The 11,259-nt window shown below is 33.9% G+C and overlaps 1 long non-coding RNA gene across 1 annotated transcript; it reads right to left on the minus strand.

Moving 5' to 3' along the window:
• Positions 1–8,047: 8,047 nt before the first annotated feature.
• On the minus strand, positions 8,048–8,519 carry LOC111778280. Its single transcript, XR_002812509.1, has 2 exons — positions 8,440–8,519; positions 8,048–8,345 (listed from the first exon to the last, which is right to left on the minus strand). It is a non-coding gene; the product is annotated as an uncharacterized LOC111778280 (long non-coding RNA).
• Positions 8,520–11,259: the final 2,740 nt, after the last annotated feature.

The following is an 11,259-nucleotide window of genomic DNA, read 5'->3' on the forward strand; positions in this document are numbered from 1 at the left end:
TAAAGACAAAAACAAGGATATCTTATGAACAAACCTGAGAAAAGAAGAGTAAGGAAAAATAGGGAGCAAGAAAACTTGGTCATCTTGATCAAAGAAATTAAATCAATGATAAACAAAATTAATCTTTTAGATTATTTCATTTGTGATTGAAGAACATGTATTTATAAGCAAATTTGTGATTACATGCATGGAAACACGATCCAATTTGGAAAGTGGCCAATTATGATAGAATTTTGACTGATATTTCTTTTATGGCAATTGAATGATGGGATATTGAAATAATAACTGATACTATCCAATCTAAAAACATTTCCTAATATCATACAATATTTTGTACATAAGATCATAAGTATTCATTCTTGATTTCTTCTTCACGTATATTTGTAGGATCGATTAAGACATGACTGATTATGCCATGTTTGATCGGTTAGGACGAAGATATACATGACTAAGACAACGAAACATGATGCACGACTTTTCTTTGATTTTGTTAACCTATTTAAGCCTAATTAACTTTCATCCATGCTCTTGTTGAACCGAGATTCTCTGATCAAGTTTTTGAGAATGTTGTATTTCATGAGCTTTTTCGTGATTTTGAGGTGGTGTTAGGTGGAATGAGTAAGTGATGAATGACTAAGATCTCTTGCATTGAAAATAGAGTTACAGGTTACTTAAGCATGTATGATCGTTGTGTTTCTATGCTTTATATGAATTTAATATGAATGAAGATTCATGAATTGCTTCTTCGAATCTTGAGTTAATTCATTAGAGCACCACGAATTCATTATATCGGCTAGAAACCACGTCACGTAGATGAAGTACGAGTATGATAAGAATTTATGTTGTCAGGATGTATACCCTAAAGCCTTGTAATTAATTATAAAAATTTTAATAATAATTTTGATTATTTTAATTACAATTTAAAATTATCCATGCTAGGAATAATCTAAAGTTATTAATGTAATACAATATGTGGTTGATATTACACGAAAATCATATTCAAGTAATAACCTAGGTCTACGGTATATGGATAAGTTTGGGTGTTTTATCCTAGAAGTATTTTGATACGACCCATATTGTAATTGTTGCAAATGATTTGATCCAAATTATTCATGTGGAGACATGTAAGCGGTAGTATCGTATCCACTGAGTTTGTATAAAACAGAACCACAAAATATTCAGTCTCTTTTTATAAATCTGTCAACTAAAAAATATTAATATTTCATATTATGATCATATGCGACTTGATCTTGATCTTAAGTGACTTTTGAACTTTTGCCCGTGAGCTTGTCTTTTGATTTGTAGGAGTGAGAATAGTTGTTGTACTTGATTCAATATGTCTATCATTTTTTGGGACTGGATTAAATAGGGAGTTTGAAGCGTAACTTCACGAGATAAAATTCACTCATTCCCACGTACGGTAAGTAATTGAGTTAATTCTTTTAAGTGCTGATTTCAAGACTTGAACAATGAGGTCTCACCCTCTCATTGACCCAAGTTGTTTATGATTGGATCATAAATAACTTATTCAAACAGAATTAGTGGTAGTTACAATAAAACGAACTTCTGACCCAATTATAATTACAAACAACTTATGAAAGATCAACTTGTTTGTAATGATTATATCAATAGACACGACTAATCTTATAATACATAAGAATGCAACTCTAGATTTACAGTAGAGTGCCTATTGTCAATGAATAAATGTTGATTAATTAATTTGTATTATCTAAGGTTATAATTTGTAGGTCTATAAAGTTTATTTGTTAATTTAGAGTAACAGTTGAATTTAGTTGGAATTTTTAAATTAATATTTAATATATTAATATCAAAGAGAAAATATTTTTAGTTTGAATTCTTCAAATTAAAATTTAATGTATTAGATATTATTAAACATAACAAATATATATTTATTATATTTGATAATTAAATATTAAAATAATTAATATCCATTAAATTCTTTATTTTAAAATATATATTTGAAAAATGAAATTAAAATTAATTTAATATATATGTATCTTACAATATTTAAATTTAATTTAAACAAGATATTATATCTTAATATATTAGATATTCAAATATATTACCTGAGAATTCTCACAAAGTCTTGTTTAGATCCTTGGGGTAGAGCAAAAAAAAAATGTATCCCACACTTCTCTCCAAAATAGTTCTCTCAACTCTCTTCCTCCAACCCTTCATGGAGAAAATTCAATCGTTGGTGGAGTTAGAGCAAGTAGATTAAAGATCCACAGAGTACTTTTTTCATATTTCTCCCAAGTAAGTCAAAATAAAAATAAAACCCGTTAAAATTAAAATTGAGATCAAGACATGACACAAAAATTAAATACAAAATCAAATTCAATTGTAAGATATGCTATTCAAGTTAAATAGGGAAAATGAGTTTGAGATACAATTACAAAATAAAGTACAAAAAAACTGAAATACAAGGATGAGTTGAGGCTCTGGAACAACTCATCTCTGACCACACAACTCTTGAACACTCCTCCACCACAACTGACAACCTGCGAACACTTGACTAAAAAATAAAAAATGGAGAAAAGTTGACTCTCTTGAATAACCCCATCTCTGGCTGCACAGCTCTCGAACACTCCTCCACCACAACTGATAACCTGCGAACACTGACAAAAAAAAAAAAAAAGCGAGTATAAAAATATTTAGTAAGGAACCTACTTGTAGGCTCTCATCGCACCCTTATCCTACTAGGTATCCAAAGATTTTACTCTGGGTTCTAAGAAGTTCAGACAATCTTTATTTCTATCTGAGCATCAGAAGTGCTCCAAAGTTTCGACCGATACTTTAGCTGCTCACAAACCCATTCTAGGTACAATGGTGGTTCACCCGCATCACAAGTCTTCTGGGCAAAAAAATCCATATTTGGAGTGAACTACATTTTTGTTCCTAGACTTAGGTAGCTTGCTTTGCCTAAGCAGTGTAGAACCGGTGTTCTAGGTTGAGGCGCTATGTCGCAAAACTCTCTCGGGTGTGGAAATTATGGTGTGTGCTAGCCTACTCTCATCATCCATGAAAGGTTAATTTGCAAACCCTTCACACAAAACCATCTAAGTTACCTAATATTGGGGGAGCGGCCCACATCTACTTGTCTGCTATTAAAACTTCTAATGTAATCTCACGTCCTCTCTCAGGATGGATCTGTTGTGTAAGGTAATCCAACTGAATTGTGAGGATCTGTTGTGTAAGGTAATCCAATTGAATTGTCAGGATCGGTTGTGGTGTTGATGGTGTTAATATAACACATGCGGAAGCAATTTGGATCTTAGGCACTTTTAGAACATCAATTATAGTAAATAACTAGCATGTTCATAAGTATTAAAACTTAATGAGTTTGAATACTAACCTTTTGTAGTTCAAACTTCTTTTTCCTCACGAATCGGTTTCGAACCACCACTAGTGTCTTCTCCACTATCCTCCGGCCTTAGAACGGGATTGTGGAATCCGGTGAGTGACTAAACTTGGGAGGGATTTTGTATACGTGAAAGAGAGTGCTTGTGAGAGGTTTTTCATCAAGATGAAGAATCCCTTCCAAGTATCATGATCACTCTATTTAAAGAGTCAAGTTTGCATGTTCATGCAAACTTGAGATCACCAAATCTTGACACTTAAAATTCCACTCAAATGTTTGAGATTATGTGGCAAGCATGCATGTTAGAGTTAACCAAATTTTCACACTCAAAATTCCACTCAAACTGGTGGGGTTTATTTGACAAACATGCAAGTTTGGTTAAACCAAATTTTGACACCTCAAAATTCCACTAACATGATTTTTCCATTAGATGAAAGTCAACATTTTGACTTTCTTCATTTTAATTAGATGAAAGTCAACATTTTGACTTTCTTCATTTTAATTCAACAATTAATTTGAATAATGAATTTCAAATTAAAGTAACATTAAATAATTAATTAAACTATTTAATTAATATTTAATATTAATTCAAATGCCAATCCCAGTCAATTCCGACACATAATTGATTAAGATATTTAAATCTTATTTAAATATCTCAGATTCTCTCTTTTCGTTTATTTCGTAAATAAAATAAAATTGCGGTTAAATATATCGTATATATGTAACGCATATTCCCTAATTTGAATTCGAACACTTCGAACTCACTCGTCACACTGTTCTATGGTTTAGTCCGATATGAGCTAGCAGAGGGACCTAATGGACCTATAGATCATGGGCTCCAACGATTCAAGATTAACCGATTAAACTCATTAACCTGGTTAACCAACATTCGTTAACTACTAGGACACTCCACTATAGCCTAGTAGTTGCACTCCCCTCACTATAGATATATTTCTGTCCATCTGATATAACCATGATTAGTAAGTCGATCCTTCACAGGTTGTTCGTAACTAGAGCTGGGTCAATTTACCGTTTTACCCCTGAAGTTACTTCTTGTTCCTTATGTCTCACTGATCCTCTAATAAACAATTGGTTTGTGGTCCAACCAGTAAACCGAATCCCTCTCAGGCCAATGAGAGGGTGGGGCCCCTTGTTCAAGACCTGGAGTCAGTGCTTAAGGGAACTACCTTTCTTCTATCCCTAAAAGTGGGTAGGAGTGAATTCCGTCTTGCACCCCACGTCCCCAGCCATTCACCCAGTCTTACCCCTGAAATGAGAGACCTATTGAGTCGGCGAACTAGAGCCACTCTCACCCTTGCAAATCTAAGGATAATTCCGAATAAACAGGAGTTCATGGTTAGCTCAGGATTAAAACCGAGTTACCTAGGTTATCGAATGAAAAGAAAATCAGTCTCAACAGTAAACGACATTATAAAGTGAGAGTGGTTTTCTTCATGGTCCGATCTTATGCAATACTCATTGCATAGGACGCCCCCACTCACATGTCTCCACATGTACAATTTAGTGATCACATTGTTTATATCATATACAAAAGTGGGCCGCATCCATAGTGTCCCCAGAATAAGGTACTCAGCCTTATCCTTATACTATAGATCATTTTGACTATATACTTGAACTTGATCCACTCTTATGTCTCTACATATAGTTCAAGTAATCATACTATAGCCAGAGTGTTCTTAGTTTATTGGATTCAGATTAATGATCGTAAAGTTCACTTTATTCAATAACAATCTTTACTGAATAAACAACAATAATAACTTTATTGAAAATAGAATATCTTTTTGTTTACAAACTATGAGTTTTAGGACATAAAACCCAACATGTGTAAGGTAATCCAACTGAATTATCAGGATCGGTTGTGTAAGGTAATCCAACTGAATTGTCAGGATCTGTTGTATAAGGTAATCCAACTAAATTGTCAGGATCTGTTGTGTAAGGTAATCCAACTAAATTGTCAGGATCTATTGTGTAAGGTAATCCAATTGAATTGTCAGGATCTGTTGTGTAAAGTAATCCAACTGAATTGTTAGGATCTGTTGTGTAAGGTAATCCAACTGAATTGTCAGGATCTGTTGTGTAAGGTAATCCAACTGAATTGTCAGTCACACAACCCTCATCGTCCTAGCCCTAGCTTGACAGTACTGGTACCAAAGAAAGAACGAAAGTGAAAGCTCTGTTGATACTGTACCAACTATTAATTGTATGGAGGCTACCTTTATCATTCTTGGATACCATGGAGGCGTAGTAGATTCGTAGGGGTGTTTAAGAATTGTACCGTCTGAAGTGCTATATGGAAAGCAGTGTAGGTCTCCGTTGTGCTAGGATTAAGTGGGTGAACGAGAACTAATAGACCTGAGTTAGTCCGAATCACCAATGATTTTGTATAAAAGATCAGGGAAAGGATGTGCACTGCTCAAAGCAGACAGAAAAGCTACGCTGATGTAAGGTGTAGGAGTTTGGGATTTGAAGTAGGGAACATGGTATTCTTGAGAGTGAGCCCAATGAAAGGTGTTTTGAGATTCGTGCATAAGGCAAGCCAAGTCCCCTCTTCATCCGACCTTTCAAAATTTTAGAGTGAATAAGTCCAGTAGCATATAGGCTGGCCCTACCACCCTTCCTCTCAAGTGTGCATGATGTACTCCATGTGTCAATGCTAAAAAAATATATAATGGACCCTATTCACGTGATAGACTATGAGCCCTTTTAGATTGACGAGGACTTGAATTATGAGGAGAAACCTATAAGGATCCTAGCTCGTGAAGTGAAAGACTTATACACCTATATTGCTTTTGTCAAAGTGTCACAATCGCACTTTTGATGACAGCGGACTTGCGATTGTGCGACACTCACTTTCCAATGACAAGTGAGCTAAGCCAATTCGTTCTTGCGTCGCCTACGGTCAAGTGACATATGCTCGAGCCTTTGGCCTCGGTTTTAAGAGAAGGTTTTAGAAAACGAGGGCAGAGAGAGACTTTTGAAAGAGACGTTATATAAGCAAGCAAGAGAGAAATAACAACGGCTCACTGTATATAACCTTGGGTAGGGAGAAGTTGACAACTAGTCATATCCCCTATAGTAGAGGCATTTCATGTCTGACAGGCCTAGACATGATATTTCTTAAACGCCGTACTTCTTAGAAATACAAAAGTAAACACTAGAATATGAAAAGACATAAAGGGTTGGGTTTGTCACGGTCATGCTCGTCTGTGGCGAAACTACAAATAATAAGAAGTCACATGAGAACGGGAAGATGAGATAAGTGAGAAATACTCCGAGTTGATACAAGAGTTTGAAACTTTACAGGACAAAAGTTCTTTTTAGGGGTATATAATGTAACGCATGGAAAAAAATCTCAGGACGGTCAACCCTCGCTGAAAATCCCAAAAATCCAAAGCAAATGATCCATCTTGTTCCATTGTAAGAACGGTGATCAACCTTTGCTTCCTTGACATGTTCTACTCCCCCATGCACTATTTGTAGCATCTCCCACGATGCCTTTGCCGAGACCTTTTTCTGCCAACATGAGAAGAACATCCTCTAGGATTGCTTTGTAGAGTGCAACAAGAGCCATCTTATCCTTACGAATCAACTTCTTCACTGTACTCGATGGTATCTCAAACACACCTTGTGCTTGTAAGTTAACACACATTTTTTTTGACCATGCTGCGTTGTTACTCTTCGTAAGTAACGAGTACTGGTTTATTATACTCCCCTCCTTTTCGCTTTTAATCGTTATCATATCTCGTTCGGCGACTTTGTGTCGCGACAATATTTGTTTCGGCATCCTAACTCTGATACCAAATGTTGGATATGACCCACGATCAAAATATACTGAACCAAATAAATGAAGCAAAAAGAACATTCTCAGTAGAGAGATCTTTTGAATAGAAAAACATTAAACACTTGTGCTTTTCAATTCTCTCAACAGAGCATCCTAACTCTGATACCAAATGTTGGATATGACCCACGATCGAAATATACTGAACCAAATAAATGAAGCAAAAAGAACATCCTCAGTAGAGAGATCTTTTGAATAGAAAAACATTAAACACGTGTGCTTTTCAATTCTCTCTATGTTATTGTCAACAAAGCATTATTGTCAATAGAGCATACATCATTTATAGGGGAGAAAATACTAATAAGTTTTCTAAACTTTCTCCTCAAAATAACAACTATTAAACGTCTCATTTTTTAGTCCACAGTTAAGCAACTAGTAACAATTCTCGGAAATAAATTACTAACTATATTTCTAATAAATAGTTTTAAGAAGTTAACTAGAGTTTACAATCCCCTCCCTACTAATCAAAGTTGGGCGGAAAAACCCTATTACAAAACTCCTCTCCCACTTCTTCTTCCCTTTGTTTTTTTTTTTTTTTTAACACCTTAATTTTGCGCAAATGCCTCTATGTTTTTTTTTCCTTATATTTTATTATTAACTTGTTCGTTTTTGTTAGTGATTATTTATTTATATTATTGAGTTCTCTTGACTAAAACGATTCTACTCTTAATTTTCTATTCGTATTGTATTTCTATTTTTTTCTTTCAATATTACTACCGTATTACTAAAGATTTAGATTTAGATTTAGATTTAGCACCCAAAAGAATATTAAGTTTTCTGGTGGGAAATCATACCTAAGCATAATATGATAGAAGAAAGTAGAATAAATAGAATAACTTAAACTGTGTGTTGAAAGACGAAAACGTCACCCAACCATTTTATTACATTCAGCATATGATAGGATTAAAAGCACTCAGTTGGTAGTGCAAGGGTAGAAGCAATAGCAAAGGTAGGTAAAAGGAACTGGAGGGATAGGCACGCACTGAGATGTTGATCGAGGATGCTTTTGTTGGCACTTCTGCTGGCACTCTTTGGGTATACATCCTTCATACAACTTGTCAACACAATTTCTTGAGAAGGCTGGTTGAGGTACCATCAATGCCACTGCAAAAATTTCAAAAAAAAAAAAAAAAAAAAAAAAAATAGAGATATCTAATAATTTGAAGTCCATAATAGAGATGATATATGATCAACAAACCTGAGAAAAGAAGAACAAGGAACAATAAGGAGCATGCTGGAAACTTGGCCATCTCTTAAAGATAATTTATCTCTTTGGTTATTTCATTTGTGATTGTAGAGCTTGTATTTATGGGCAGATTTGTGATTTACAAACATGGAAACTCAGTCCTTATTCGTATTTTATTGGACAATTCTATATGGAAAGTAGGCCAATTATTATAACTCTTATAACATATACTTTTTATGGGAGGTAATTTTATACAAACGTATCTCTAGTTTATGGAATAATAACGTACAATTGTTGAACCATTGTGCTCGTGGGAATCAGAGCTTCAACTTCGGTAAAGGAACAATCATGAACTTAAGTCAATATCACATGAGCAAGAGAAATAACTAATTGTAACTGCCTCCAAAAAAAAAAAAAATAATAATAATAATAATAATAAATAATAATAATAAATAAATAGATCAATAAATAAACAACTAAAAATAATTATAAAAAAATTATGTAAAAAAAAAAGAATAACCTCCCCAAGTTTCTCTATTAACCTCTCATTCCTCCCCAATTATGTCTCTTGAACCCACNAAAAAAAAAAAAAAAAAAAAAAAAAAAAAAAAAAAACAACCAGATTTAATTTGGGGAAAAATGAGAATGGTCTCTACCGGTTGAGATTCACTGATGAAGATTTACTTGAAAATAGATTAAGATGTATATTAAATCTTAAGTTTCTTTTATCCTATTTTCTTTTTAAATCACAATGAATTATAGTTAGATGTTCATTAAATCTAACAATTATTTAGCTTTGAGTTAAAAACTATCATTTATATGAATTCTAGTAAATCTGGTTGGATTAGTAATATTAGATCAGTAAATTAGTAAATTTATATTAGTAGAAAGGAATAGATTAAAAATAAAATGGCCAAACAAATTTGTGAACAGAATTTAAATATTAACGGAATGAGAGAAAAGGAAACACAAAGATAAGAAAAGATTTGGAAACAGGATACAGTAGAAATTTGGAATCCATGGAAACAAAAGAAAAAGAAACATAAAGATAAAGTAAAGAAAGATTTGAAGACAGGGATCCCGTAGAAATTTGGAATAAATGTGAACAAAATTAAAAATTTAGGAATTAAAGATAAAGAAAAAAAAAAGTTTAGGAATTAACGAAATGTAACGATAGGAGTAAGATACGTTCATGAAACGTTAAGGTTAGGTTACATACCGAAGTGCTATGGATATGAGAGACTGATAAAAGAATACAGTTAGGTTATGGGTACAAAGGGATAGGTGTGTGATAGATTGATAGAACGATAGCGTTAGGATATGTTCCTATGATGATATGACTAAGGTACGTTCATGTAACGACATGATTGTGATAGGTATAAGAACGTTAAGACTATGATAAGTTAGACAAAGATAGGACCACGAAGTGTTTACGATACGACATGTGAATGACGGATATATACATGTTGTCATATAATATGAAAATGATATGAAATATGTTATGGTACGAGATATGTGATAAATTGACATGTTTATGATATGATATATTGTGATGCAATATGTTATGGTATGATATGTATATGATGAAATGTTATGTCTCCTAAATTGTGTGTATATAGCATGATATGAATGACATGAAATCACGATAAATGACAGGAAATATAACCCCGTTAGAATTATGTATGATATGAGAACTGAAGAATGAGAAACGGTATGATATGAATGATGAACGATACGTGAAATGATTTGCAAAACGATATGATATGTACAGAACACTAGCGGAATAATAAAAACGAAAAAATGTTGGGACCTCATGCATTATGTGTGCTCATGCATTGAAAGGTACGTTCACGTAATGATATGTTGTGATAGGTATAAGAACGTTAAGGTTATGATAAGTTAGAGAATGATATGACTATGAAGTGTTTACATTATTACTTGTTTATGATATGATACATTGTGATGCAATATGTCATGGTATGATGTGTATATGATGAAATGTTATGTTAAAAGCATGGAACGTTATGTTAGGTCTCTTAAATTGTGTGTATACAGCATGATATGAATGACATGAAATTACGATAAATGACATGAAATATAACCCCGTTAGAATTATGTATGATTTGAGAACGGAAGAATGAGAAACGATATGATATGAATGATGAACGATATCTGAAACGATATGAAAAATGATATGATATGTACTTAATGCTAGCGGGGTTGTATTAAAGGATAATGAAATTGTAGAAGTAGTGGGGACCTCATGCATTATGTGTGTTCATGCATCTGGGGGGATACCCCTATCCCATCACGAAGGTACGGACGCGTACATCCAATGGCAGGACAACGATCGTTATGCTTTGCATAGTACTGCCGTGACGGTTACTAGTTTTAACGGGTCCTGACATAAGTGGCTCCTCGAGTATGCCCACCGGATAAGGAAAGTGGCCCAGCGGTGTGCGAACTAGCTGGTGAGCCCATACTCGCACGTATGGGCTGTGTGTAGAGTATATGGTACACGTCCACGATTACCCGTTAGGACAGCATCGTAGGAAAAACGAAACGAAACGAAAAATAGGTCCCATCATTTCATTGCATGTGATTGTTGCATTTAACCCGATAGTGGGGTCACTCGATAGTGGGGTCACTTACTGAGTATTTCTTTAAATACTCAAGCTATGTGCTATTACATTTTTCAGGTTAAGGCAAGACATTCCTGTACGGCTGACGACGGCATCGCAACTCGAGATCATGGCACATGCATAGGATAGTGGTATTTATTTTCTTAGACTTAGGCTAGAATAGGATGTTTTAAACTTAAACGCTTATTTA

Source organism: Cucurbita pepo, chromosome LG01 (assembly GCF_002806865.2).
Source record: "Cucurbita pepo subsp. pepo cultivar mu-cu-16 chromosome LG01, ASM280686v2, whole genome shotgun sequence".
NCBI lineage: Eukaryota > Viridiplantae > Streptophyta > Magnoliopsida > Cucurbitales > Cucurbitaceae > Cucurbita > Cucurbita pepo.